A 14,105-nucleotide genomic window follows, 5' to 3' on the forward strand; every position below is an offset into this window, starting at 1 on the left:
CATTCAGTACTAGAAGAGCATCCGACAATCACATTCAGAAAAGCTAAAAATTTGAAAACTAAACTGAGTCCTTCACATTTCCAGTTAGAAACAAAACTAGCACAATAGCAGACACAATGTTGCTCCAACAACCATCACGGGAGGAATTACAAGTGTGGCCAATGATCCATTTGGAAATACTCAGAAAATGCCAAAATCTCCATCTCCAAACCTAATGGCACAATACATCATATTGGGCAATTAATCAACTGCAACAGCAGAAATGTGATTTACGGTATAAGATGTATATGTAACCTATTATACATAGGCAGCAAAATGTGTCCTCTGAAAAACAGAATCGGTGAATTTATCAGAGCCATTAAAAATCAAGATCAAAAATCACCAATAACAATGCACTTCCAACTAACTCACAAACAAGAACAGTTAAGTGACTTGAGAATTTTTGGCATCGAAAAAATATTGCCACCACCCTGTGGGGGCAGCACATAACAAATATTAAGGAAGCGAGAAGCCCAATGGATCTGTAATATGGACACCTGCCATTCAGGTCTTAATTTTGATCAGGAACTATTCCACTTTTTATAATTAAGCACCAACTCTTAACCACATTCTTCTTCTCTTGCACACTATGAAAAGACACAATATTGAACTGTCAAAAGGCTTGTCCAACGAATGCCTATTTTCACCAATGTTTGTATGCATCAGATCTTGTCCTGAAGCCATTATACATTCATTGAGTAAGTCCTGAATAAGATTATCTTTCATCATCGAACATCACGAAATTGTCTAACTATCTTCCTGCCAAACTGATTGTTGAGCCATTGTAGATCTCATCTACTGCTGTTTACATTAGATCTTGTATTATAGCCACTGTTGATTATTAGCGAATGTTCATAGAAGTTCAGCACTTCACCTACCACACTGTACCAAGAAGGCATTTGCATAATCTTTACATATCATCTCTTTGGCAGTATGGTTTACATCCATCCACAGCATAGACAGGGCACAGTCTGGAGCCAGTTCATTTACAACCGCTACTAGTATAACTGATAAAAAAAGTAATCTGAAACACAGAATAATTTTAGACAAAATTGACTGAATCTTAATATGATTCTTATGGTAAAAAATCAATTTAAAAACAATACAATCCTCACAGTGCCAATCGCGCTACCAGACCCAAGATGGCTGCCACGTGCATGCGTATGACATCATCGAGTTATTATACGCGATGAGGTCATTGCGTTATTGCATCATTGCACATTATTTATATATCTCTTTCTCCAGCTGAGCGTGGAGAGCGGTCGCCGGTGGCCTGAGGGGATTAGCAGGCCTGGAAAGCCCTGCCTGGGCCTCCGTGAGTTGTTTGCTTTTAAAAATAGTTAAAAAGAAAGTTATATTGTTTTATTGATCTTCGCGCTCCCAGCGCGTGTGTTGCCTGCTCCTGCTCCCCCCCCTCCTACTTCCTGGTCTTTCCCCTCCCTCCCCGCCTCCCTGCCCGCCCACCCCCCCCTCTGATTGGCTGCGTCCTGCCTCCCCTCTGGCCTACTCGACGGACGTTCCCCACGCTCGCTTCTTTCTCCAGCTGAGCGTGGAGAGCGGTCGCCGGTGGCCTGAGGGGATTAGCAGGCCTGGAAAGCCCTGCCTGGGCCTCCGTGAGTTGTTTGCTTTTAAAAATAGTTAAAAAGAAAGTTATATTGTTTTATTGATCTTCGCGCTCCCAGCGCGTGTGTTGCCTGCTCCTGCTCCCCCCCCTCCTACTTCCTGGTCTTTCCCCTCCCTCCCCGCCCACACCCCCCCTCCCTTTCCTCTCCCTCTGACTATAACCTCCCCCCCTCCTGGGCAGCCCTCTGCCCGGCAGCCCCTGCGGCTAAGGGCCCCAGGCCAAGGGCGACTCCTACAGTGCGGCTCCCTGTGTGTCTGCAGGTGTCCGCAGGGGACGCCAGGCGCCAGCTCCTCCGCACTCCGGCCCACCCCACCTCATCTCACCCGCATGATGCCTCGCCCCCCTATTCCAATTTCCCGGTAAACTAGGGTGTTTTCTCTCCTCTCGCAGGAATCTCAAACTTAGGTGGCCCTGACCCACTACACATTACTGTTTGCTCTGCATTGTGGTTAACCAGTGCCCTCCACTCACTTCCTGTCTGCATACTCGTGTCGTTCGCCTCCCCTCCTACTCCATGGTGCTCTCCATCTCGCCTATCTACTCTAACTGCTTCTCCATTGACTATCCTGCTCTCCTCACTAAATCCGGTAGGAAAAAGTTTAAAAAGGACATCCTGGTCTCCAACCCAGGCCTCCCTATCGCTGACACCTACACGAGCGCCTGCTCCAAGGAAACTCTCACTGACATTCTCTTCTTCGTGCCTTCACCTGACCTATGGAGCCTTCACATGGTCGCTGTGCTCTCTCCTTTCTCCACCTCTCCCATTAATGGTGGCACCCGTTGGGATGTCCTCTTGGCCCCTTTCCACTCCTCTAAAGCCATCATTAATGTCTATGCTAACGGGACCGTCTTGGTCCAAGGCCCTCAGGCCAACCTTCACCTCTTTGATAGACGCTTCCCATGCCTCATCAATTTCCTCTCCGCTCCCGCTGTCCCCCCTCCTCTATCCTCAGCTACCTTGCCTCCCCCCTCCCTCCCTACCCCCTCCCTTGCTCCCTCTTCAACTCCTTCTCTAACACCTCCGCAGGGTGTACCTCTGATCTGTACCCCTCCCCGGAAGTTTTTCAAGGGTGGCAACCTTCTCCACATTGCCACTCTAAATTCTCGCTCTGCCATCAAGCACTCCTCTGATATTTGTCGCCTTCTTGAGGAACTGGACCTCGACGTCCTCGGTCTCACTGAGACTTGGTTCACTGCCAGCTCTGCCACCAGCTTCGACACACTCCTACCTGACGGCTACAAGATCCTCTCCGTGCCCAGGCCCAACCGTTCAGGGGGTGGTGTTGCCCTTATCTTCCCTGAGTGGATTCCTGCCACTGTCACTCCTACGCAGACCTACTCCTCTTTTGAATGTCTTGTCTGCCGACTCTCTCTCTCTCCTAGCCATTCCCTTACCGTGGCTACTATCTATCGGCCACCTGGTCAAATTTCCTCCTTCCTCTCTGAGTGGGCTGATCTCTCCTCCTCACTCCTGTCCTCAACCACCCAACTTCTCTTTCTCGGTGACTTCAACATCCACCTTGATGCCTCCTGTCCCCCCACTGGTCTCTTTCGCGAACTCTGCAACTCTCTCTCACTCTCTATTCTCCCTTCTGGTCCTACTCACTCTGCAGGGCACACTCTTGATGCTCTGATCTCTTCTGACCTTCCCCTCTCCCTCCCTCTCTCCACTCCTCTCTCCTGGAGCGATCACTTTCTTCTATCCTCCCACCTCTCCCTCCCTACCCCACAGGCAAAGCCACCCTCTTCACTGCCACCCACCTTCTCGGTCATCCGACCCATGAAGCGCGTGTCAGTTGAGGCTTTCGCTGCCACCTTCTCGCCCCCTCCTCCCCCCTCGGCTGACTCCCACCCCGACACAGCCCTCTCCATGCTCTATTCCTCTATATCTGATACTCTCGATTATCCTTGCCCCCGTCATGAGAATCCGCCTGAAGCCCAAAGCCAAATGTAATTCCTGGTACGACTCGGATCTCGTCACCCTTAAACGCAAGTGCAGGGTGGCAGAGAGGAAATGGCGTGCTTCATGTTCATCCTCTGACAAACTGGCCTGCCGCCTGCTCCAAAGGCAATACCGGCTCTCCGTTCTCACTAAGAAGAGAGCCCTTATCCAAGCCCGCATCTCTGAGGCATCAAACAACTCGGCCGAACTCTTTAAAATCTGCAAGGAGCTGGCCAACCCTGCTGCAGTCTCTACCTCTCCTGTCCCCTCCCAGGCCCTCTGCACTGCACTGGCCTCGCACTTCATCTCAAAAACTCAGGACATCCTGTCCTCTCTCTCCTCCCCTCTCCTCCCTCCCTCTCTTCCCGGCTCTTCCTCTTGCTCTCTTGCAGCCGCCCCTCCGCCCTCCTTCTCTTCATTTCCACCTTTTTCTGCTGACGAGGTTTCCAGACAAGTCCGATCTATGAAAGCCTCGTCTAAACAGGTTCACCCCTGTTCCTCCAAAACCATCAAGGACCACATCGTCTCCCTGGCTCCTGCCCTGGCTGACTTTTGCAACCACTCATTCGCCTCTGGAGTCTTCCCATCCCCCCTCAAGCACTCCCTTGTGCACCCCCTCCTCAAGAAACCCTCTTCCGACCCCTCCTGCCCGGCCAACTATCGCCCAATCTCCATTACTCCCTTCCTGGGCAAGCTCCTGGAGAAACTGGCCATCTCCCAGCTTAACCTCCATGCTGAATCTGTTGGTAATCTTCATGACCACCAATCCGGCTTCAGAGCGGCCAGAAGCACGGAAACTGCTCTCCTGAACATCCGTGAGGACCTGCTCCTGAACCTCGATTCCAGCACTCCCTGTGTTCTCATTCTGCTCGATCTCTCCTCTGCCTTTGACACTGTCAACCATGCCATCCTGCTCAACCGTCTCCATGATCACCTGGGTATCACTGGTCAGGCTCTGGCATGGCTGACCTCTTTCCTTTCCGGTCGACCCTCCCAGGTCCAAATGGGCTCCTTCCTCTCTGACATCTTTTTCTCCACCTGTGGTGTCCCCCAGGGATCCAACCTCTCTCCCTGGCTTTTCAACCAGTATCTGGCACTCCTTGCCCACCGCATCGCCGCCCTCTGCCCCCACTTCCAGTGCTATGCGGACGATACCCAGCTCATTTTCAGGCTACCCTCGGCCTCCTCCTCTCCTTCCCTCATCTCTGACTGTCTGTCTGCTATCCAGGAATGGTGTGCCGCCAATGACCTCTGCCTTAACGCCAGTAAGACTGAGATTCTACTCATCGGCGCACCCACTCCCTCCTTCCCTGCAGCTCTCTGGCCGGCCTCCCTTGGCCCCCTCCCTGCCCCTACCTGCAAGGCTAAAAACCTCGGGGTCATCTTCGACTCCACACTCTCCTTCTCTCCTCATATATCTGATGTCTCTAAGAAATCACACTACCAGCTGCACCTCCTCAGAGGTATTCTTCCCTTCCTCTCCTTCCCCCAGAAGCTCACTGTCTCCCGAGCCCTGGTTCTCTCAAGGCTGGACTACTGTAACAGCCTCTATCTTAATCTCCCTGCCTCCACTCTCCGCCCTCTGCAACTTATCCAGAACAGAACTGCGAGACTTGTCCTTGGCCTCAAGCCCAGGGACCGTATCTCTCCAGGACTGAAATCTCTTCACTGGCTCCCAGTGGCTGCGAGGATTAAGTTCAAAACCCTCTGCATTGTCCACAAGGCCTTCTGGGGCCTGGGGCCTAAATACCTTCAACTCTCTCTTCCTAAATATCTTCCTTCACGAGCCCTTCGCTCATCCATCTCTAACTCCCTCATGGTCAGCCGCTTCTCGAAGCAACGTGCTGGGGGTAGATCTCTCTCCGCAGCAGGGGCCTCCCTCTGGAACAGCCTGCCTGCCTCCCTGAAACTTGAGGAGAACCATCTCCGGTTCCGGAAGCACCTCAAAACCTTCCTCTTCGCTTCTGCCTTCTCTCTCCCTCTCCCCTGCTAAACCTGCTTAACTCCCCACTGAATTCTACACTTAACCTGCATCTGGGCCACTCTCAGCGACCTCGGTCCAGGGCCCAGCCACTCTCCACTTGCACTGCCCCCCTGGCTCCCCCTGCACTGTGGGACTGTCACTGTATCCCTACAGCCCCCTACCCAGCACTTGCTCTGCACTTACCTCGCACTTGCCACCAGCTGGCCCTTTTTATTTATTATTTATCATTTATTATTTTATTACGCCACTTACCTTGTACTGCACTTTTCCCCCCACCTCCTCCCCCTGCACTTTCTCCTTTTCCCCTTACCTCTGTACTTGCACGATCTGAATGACACCTGGCCTAGTAGGATCGCTTGTCCGTCTTCCCCTTGTTTCCCTCCCTCCCTGCCTCGTCGCGCCTTGAAACACTTGTGTATAGGCGCGTTACAAATACCATATCATATCATATCATATCATATTTAAGACAGCCATTTTCGATTCCAACTCCATAGCAATCGGACTAGGCACCAATTGTCAGCAAGCCCAAAGATTCTTTAAATCAGGTAAGCACATTTTATTATAGAACTAGCTTTCAGCTCTACCAAATTTGGATATTTGGGGCAATGCATTAGAATTAGTGGTATACTTAGCCACCCCATTATATGTATTTTCAGGATTACCCCATCCAGGCTATCATCCTTGTGATCAATTAATCTTTGCTCAACTCATCAAGTATATAAGTAAGGAAACCACAAGTGAACCTTACCACCTAAATATTGACTATGTAACCAGTTAACTTCAAGTATCTGTACATATACATGGCCCACAACCTGTGCTATGCCTTTGGTTTGTAGGGTGTATTTCACACATACTAGCCTAAGAGGATATTGAAACAGTCATCCAACACATGGAATCCCAGCAAAACGAAGGACTTGCACCAAGAGTCAACAAGATCAATGAATATTATCAAAGAGTTGTTTCATCTTCATAAAATCGTAGTACTGCTGATGCTATACCCCCTGAAGAACCGCTTCCAACAACATAGAGTGAGGAAACACGTGTTGCGGTCACACGAGACAATTGGAGAAATCTAATGAATTTCAATTGACACTCAAGAACTCCATTTGACTTTCAAGGAGAGGTCATAAGTATTGACTTCAGAAATTCAGTGAAATTTAACTGAATACAAAACCACAGATAATCAGTGAACTCCAACTGATTTGTTTAACTGTATTTTGTAATATTCATATTTTCTTTTTTGGATACAAAATAAACATTTCTGATGTAATAACCAAACAAAGCACACCATTGTATTCTTCATGAAAAGCGCAACCACAGGCTATGTACTTATCTTTAAGCTGGGGGATGGCCAGCTTTTCCAGGAGTTAGCCCATGAAAGGAGTATGGTGATGGAGATCAGGTGATAGTTGGCAGGACAGGAGGGATCAGCAGAAGGTTTCTTAAGAGGGGGTGCACAATGGAGTGCTTCAGAGGGGAGGGGAGGGTTCCAGTAGCGAAACAGTGATTGCAAAAATTGGCCAAGGCTAGAGCGACGATGTCAATGTGGTCCTTGATGGTTTTAGAGCAGGGAAGAACCTATTTTGATGAGACGTTCATAGATTGGACTTGTGTAGAAACATTGTGGGGGTGAAAAAAAGGAAAGGAGGAGAAGGGAGGAGAAGAAGCGGCCGCAGTAGGGCCAGGAGAGGAGGAGGAGGATGGAGAGGAGGAGAGGGTGGACAGGATGAGTTTTAGTGATTAAATGAGAAGCCAGGGCCATGCAGAGGGACTGTGAGGGGACAGACGATATAGGGACTGCAGCACGATTGGCCAGCTCCTTCCAGATTTTAAAGAGCTCGGCCAAGTTGTTAGATGCTGCAGAGACACAGGCTTGGATGTGCACTCTCTTCTTAGCAAGGACAGACAGCCTGTATTGCCTTCGGAGCATGCGGCTGACCAGTTTGTCAGAGGGTGTACCTGTTGTCTTCCACTTCCTCTCAGCCACCCTACAATTGCGTTTAATGGTGACGAGGTCTGAGTCATACCCAGAGTTGCACTTGGATTCGGGCTTCAGGCCGATCCTCATGACAGGGGCAAGTAAATCTAGAGTCTAAGAGATAGAGAAGCAAAGGTTAGAAAGGGCTGTGTCAGGCTGTGAGTCAGCCAAGGTGCAGAAGGAGGAGAGAAAGTGGTAGCGAAAGCCTCAACTGACACATACTTAATGGGTCGGATGACCGAGGAGAAGGTGAGTGGTAGAGCTGGATTAGGCTACGCCGGATGGGTAGAGAGAGAGAGAGATGAGAGGAGAGGAGAGAAGAGTGGTGAGAGGGTGAGGTCTCAGGAGATCAGAACATCCAAGATGTGCCCTGCAGAGAGTGTCGGGCCAGAGGGGTGAAGAGAGAGAGAGAGAGAGAAAGAGAGAGAGAGAGAGAGAGAGAGAGAGAGAGAGAGAGAGAGAGAGAGAGAGAGAGAGAGAGAGCATCACAGAGGCTGCAAAAGAGTCCAGAAAGAGGACAGGAAGCATCTAGGTGGATGTTGAGGTTTCCGAGAAGGAGACGTTGAGAGGTAGAGTCAAGAGGCGAGGTCAGCCCACTCAGAGAGGAAGGAGATTACCTGGCCAGGAGGCTGGTCGATATTGGCCACAGTGAGAGAGAGGCCAGGAGAGAGCGAGAGAGAAAGACTATAGACCAGGCATTCAAAGGAGGAGGAGTCCTGCATAGAAATTATAGAGGCAGGGATCCACTCCGGGAAGATCAAGGCTACACCCCCACCGGGACAGTTGGTTCTGGGCACAGAGAGGACCTTGTGGCCATCAGGGAGGAGAATGTCAAAACTTGTGACAGATCTGTCCGTGAACCACGTCTCGGTCAGACAGAGAACATCCAGTTCGAGTTCATGAAGGAGACGGCAGATGTGAGAGGAGTGTTTGACAGTTAGGTCTGGGGTATGCCCTGAGGACATGTAGGCAAAGCCAGAGTATGGGCAGAGGAGGAAGGAGGAGAGGGCACGATAGCCAAGGAGGAGGAGGAGGATGCCAGAGGGGTGGCGGAAGGGGGAAACAGGCCGGACAGAAAATCAATAGAGGGTGCCAAAGATGTGGCGGAGGATGGAGGAGGCAGAGGAGCCAGAGAAGAGAAGGAAGGGACAGCAGGAGAAGAAAGGAAATTGATAAGACGCGGGAAGTGTCTATAGAAAAGGAGGAGGTTGGCCTGAGGTCCTTGGACCAAGACGGTGCCATTTAGATAAACATTTATGATGGTCTTGGAGGAACAGAAGGGGGCCAGGAGGGCCTCCCACTGGGTGCCACCATTAATGGTTCAAGAGTAAAAGAAGGGAGCACAAAGACCATATGGAGGGTCCATAGGCCTGGAGAGGGAACGCCAAAGAGGATGTTGGTGAGGGTCTGTCTGGAGGAAGCGCTGGTCTAGGTATCAGCGATAGGGAGGCCTGGGGTGGAGACCAGGATATCCCTTTTGGACTTCTTCCTTCCAGACTTACAGGATAGTCAATAGAAAAGCAGTTGGAGAAGATATGTGAGACAGAGAGCACCATAGAGGATGCAAGAGAGAGGGTGGGGAAGGTGGTGAGGAGAGTGTGGGGAAACACTAGGGTTGGGACACAAGGAGGAGGGGAGCAAGCAGACCGACAATGACAACCCAGAAGAAATAATAGAGAATAGACATTCTCCATCTAGGTCACGTGGGACCTAGATGGAGGAGTGGACACAGCAATCAGTGATAAAACAAAATTAACAGAGCAGACGACCAAGCAATCTAGAAGAAAGAAGTGCACAGCATGGAAGCAGGCAACAAAATTTGGATAGACCACCAAGAAGTGGGCTCCCAGTTAGAGAACAACCAAATGAGGGGATCTAGAGGAAAGAATGAGAAAAACATGAATGCAGGCAATACGATGTGAACAGTAATCAGGAGAGCAATCGACCGAAAAAGGAAACCTAGACGAAGAAAAGAGAACAACAGAACACAGGGCACTATGATGTAAACAACAATCAGGATAACCGGGCATCAAAAACAGAGCAGTCCACGAAAGAACCCTAGAGGAAGGAAGAGCACAACAGAACACAGAGCAATACACAAAAGGAAAGGAAACGGCTGCGAGGAGGGACAGGGCAAGGGAAGGCGAGGGTAAAGGCTCACAGGGGAGCATGGACGCATGACTGGGGTAGCGCATATGGCCACGGGATGCACAAGAACATATGCAGCCAAGGGGGCGAGAGCCGCTGCGATCAAATAAGCAAGAGAACCACATAATCTATGATGAGTGGGAGTGCATGCAGCTTAGGGGGCGAGCGGGCACACGCAGTCAAGGATTACGAGGGAACCATGCGATCAAGGGATGTGCTGGAAATCACTCAGCCATGGAGGCGAGAGAGTACACGCGATCAGGGATTGCGCGGAAGACACGTGATCAAGGAATGTGCGTATGTGCACACAGCAAGGGCAAGTGAGCCAAGCGACTTCAAGGAAAACAGGGGAGCTGCACGATCACAGGGGAGCACACATCCCAGGAGGCGAGTGCTCAATCAAGGCACGAGGGAACCACGTGATCAAGGGAAGCATGGGAGCGCATGCAGCCTGGCGAGGAAGCAGGTGCACGTGATCAAGGATAGCGAGGGAACCGCACTATCAAGGGGTACGTGGGAGAACACGCAGCCTAGGAGGTGAGTGAGCGCATGCGATCAGGGATAGCGAGGGAGCCACGAGATTGAGGAATGCACGGTGCGTGGATGAAGACCAATGGGCAGGCAAGCCACGCGAATTCAAGGAAAACGAGTGAACCATGCAATCACAGGGTGCAAGGAAGGGCAAGTAGCCTTGAGGGGGAGGGAGCGAGAGAGAGCAAGGGAGAAAGAGAGAGAGAGAGAAATAGAGAGAGCTATATCAGCAGATGACATACTGAGTACAGCTGGTAGTAGTATTAGTAGTAGCAGTAGTGGTACAGTTACATGGGCCTTTGATAATACTCTGCTTTTTCAGAGATTCCAAATCAATTCCGTAGAATCTGTACTTGCTTTGCAGTCGAGATAGAAGGAAGTTGCACAAGGGCCTCCCTGAAATCAGTGGTGTATGACTTTGTTTAGAAAGAAAAACATTTACATGTCAGATTTTTTAAAAGTAGAGCAAATGAAAAGAGCGTAAAGGAAGCACTGGTTCGTAGGTGCAACTGCCACAGGGCTTAAAGGTGTCATGGCCCTCTCAACATATACAATCTGACCTTTGGTTCCCCCAACCCCCCGATAATTTTACCCGCATGTGTCCTTTCAGTGCTGCAGTCCCGCGCACACAGACTTTCATCTAATCTCTCATGTTCTTTGCCAGTGTGCTTTTTAAATGTATTTGACTGGTATTTGGCAGGTGTCTGCTGCAGACTGCACCTGAGCTCTGATTAGCACACCTTGCGAGGCTCTCACCTGGCTCAGGTCAACTAACACTGAAGCAAATGTTTCCACTGGGCGGTGCCCAGCTCTGCTGCATTATCTGCTGAAGCAGAGGTCAAGTCAGAGCTGTGGGAGGGCTATCCTGATGCTAAATGTGCTGAGGACATATCAGAGAGAATGAGGCTCTTGAGTGTGTCAGATTAGTGAGGGAGAATCTATCACAGCCCCAGCTCTGCAGACATCAACTCGTCCTTCAGTTGAAACACCTCTCCCACTCCTGCTGTGACCAACACGAATGCTTTAACTCTTTGAGTCTTCTTATGAGACTAAGTGCCTCATTTTGAGTTTTTCAATAATTCGGCCTTAAACCTACCAAACTACTGTCAAACTCTGTTACTGTTACCGCCACTAGATTCTGAGTGGTTGTATAGTGGTGGTAGTGCCCATTTTGATAGGACTCCATGGAGATTTTACCAGATATACCGCGAGCGTTGAATCTGCCGATTTATGGCGCTAAAGTGGAGGATTTACCACCAGGATTAGGCTGGAGGCAAACCCTCCACTTCATGGCCAAACTCGTAGTTTTGCGGTGCAGTAAATGCAGCGGTAATTCTGTTACCGCCCCAAAAAGTGGTGGTAACGGAATTACAAATACATTTTTTTACTGCCAAACCTGTAACAAGGCCCTATATTTTTGCAGTATGGTGTGCTTTGTTTTCCCTTTACATTTCCCCCATGTACAGTGTGACTTGAAGTGGGAAGAGCTTTGATTATTTATACCAGTAAAGCCACATCCCGGAGGCTTGCTATTCAGAGCAGGCGTGCCCCAAAGCATTGCCTTTAGTCTTTTCACACCCCACGTAACAGCAGCAGTTCAGCTTCTGGACTCCTGCATTTACAAACCTCCATGCCAACAAACATTGGTAGCATTTTGAAAAATAAATATTTAACAAAAATAGACACATGCATATTTCCAAATTCATTTGGCCTCATTTAAATCTGCCGAATTATCGCCAGTCTCAATTCCTGTTGCTGCCACTTGGTTCCATGGAGTTACCATGGGATTACAAATGGTGGTAATTCCCAATTTTTTTGAGTCTGTAGGACTCCATGGGGTGTTTTGGTGGAATTACCATGGGGTAAATCCACAGATTTTTGGAGGTAAAGTGGAGGATTTACCTCCAGCGAAAGGATGGAGGTGAATCTGCCACTTTTCTTCTGAAAATCGGCAGATTTACCACGAGTACCACGTGGTAATTACACCAGCTGTTAACCTGACAAACATTATAATTTGGTTGTGGGGGAGAAGAGGCATTAACAGAATTACCGCAGCTTTTTTTTCCCACAGAGCCAAACTTGTAATGAGGTCCGTAATCCATAATGGATGTATATTTCTCTCATCACCCCTTAAATGCCACCTTCCTTATATTGACATGTTGTCTCCCAGCAAAGCTTGGCACTGAATCCCCTGCTCAAGCCTGATAACAAATATCACATTTCTATATTCACGCATTGTCTTGCAGTCTTTCTGCTCACAGCAATACATCACCCCACAGTCTCCCAACTCTGTGCTCTCACTTAAACAGTAACACTTCAGAGATCAATGTAACTACCCTTTATCTCCAGCCATATGGCCGAACCATCAAAATGATGCAGTCCAGGACCATATACTCACCCCCAGTGCGTCACAACCCTGTGAACCACTCTCCCATAAATACCACTGTGCAGGTCAAATACTCACCACGTGTGATGGAACCCTGTGACCCCATACCCACAATAACACACTCCTAGGCCATTTCCTCACCCCAGCATATCCTAGCGTAGGACTACGCCCCAGAGTGGTCCCCTCTCAAAATAATCTTCTGCAAATCATCTATACTCACCCCATGCCCCAGACATGTCCAGTACAAGCACACGAACCCCAGGTTTCATCCTCATATACTCAACTAACCCTCACAAGCACACTACCCCGAGGTGTCATCCCCACATATTCATCTAGTGCCCCACAGCCATCCCTCATACCCACACCACCCTGGGTCACATCCTCACATGTCCACTTTCAAGCACACCACCCTTCGGCCTCCTCTTCATATACTTATCTAGTGCCTAACAGCCAGTCCTCACAAGTGCACTATCCTCGGGTCACATTTTCACATACTCACCCTGTGCCTCAGAGCTGGCCCTCACAAGTGCACCACCCAGAGATCATAGCCTCAGATACTCACACCTTACCTCACAGCGTGCCCTCACAAGCACACTACCCATGGGTCCCATCCTCACACACTAACCCAGTGTCCTGCACTACCCCCCTAGTGCACCAGAGCCAGCCCTCACAGGCACACTGCTCCCAGAGCTAGCCCTCACAGGCACACTGCTCTCAGAGCCAGCCCTCACAGCCACACTGCTCCCCTAGTGCACCAGAGACAGCCCTCACAGCCAGACTACTCCCCTAGTGCACCAGAGCCAGCCCTCACAGCCAGCCTACTCCCCCAGTGCACCAGTGCCAGCCCTCACAGCCAGACTACTCCCCTAGTGCACGAGGGCCAGCCCTCACAGGCACACTACTCCCCTAGTGCACCAGAGCCAGCCCTCACAGGCACACTACTCCCCTAGTGCACCAGCGTCAGCCCTCACAGCCAGACTACTCCCCTAGTGCACCAGAGCCAGCCCTCACAGCCAGACTACTCCCCTAGTGCACTAGAGCCAGCCCTCACAGGCACACTACTCCCCTAGTGCACCAGAGCCAGCCCTCACAGCCAGACTACTCCCCTAGTGCACCAGATCCAGACCTCACAGTCAGACTACTCCCCTAGTGCACCAGAGCCAGCCCTCACAGCCAGACTACTCCCCTAGTGCACCAGAGCCAGCCCTCACAGCCAGACTACTCCCCTAGTGCACTAGAGCCAGCCCTCACAGGCACACTACTCCCCTAGTGCACCAGATCCAGCCCTCACAGCCAGACTACTCCCCTAGTGCACCAGAGCCAGACCTCACAGTCAGACTGCTCCCCTAGTGCACCAGAGCCAGCCCTCACAGGCACACTACACCCTCTAGTGCACCAGAGTCAACCCTCACAGCCAGACTACTCCCCTAGTGCACAAGAGCCAGCCCTCACAGCCAGACTACTCCCCTAGTG

The sequence above is a fragment of the Ambystoma mexicanum genome, chromosome 9 (assembly GCF_040938575.1).
Source record: "Ambystoma mexicanum isolate Mex_15411 chromosome 9, UKY_AmexF1_1, whole genome shotgun sequence".
NCBI classification, from domain to species: domain Eukaryota; kingdom Metazoa; phylum Chordata; class Amphibia; order Caudata; family Ambystomatidae; genus Ambystoma; species Ambystoma mexicanum.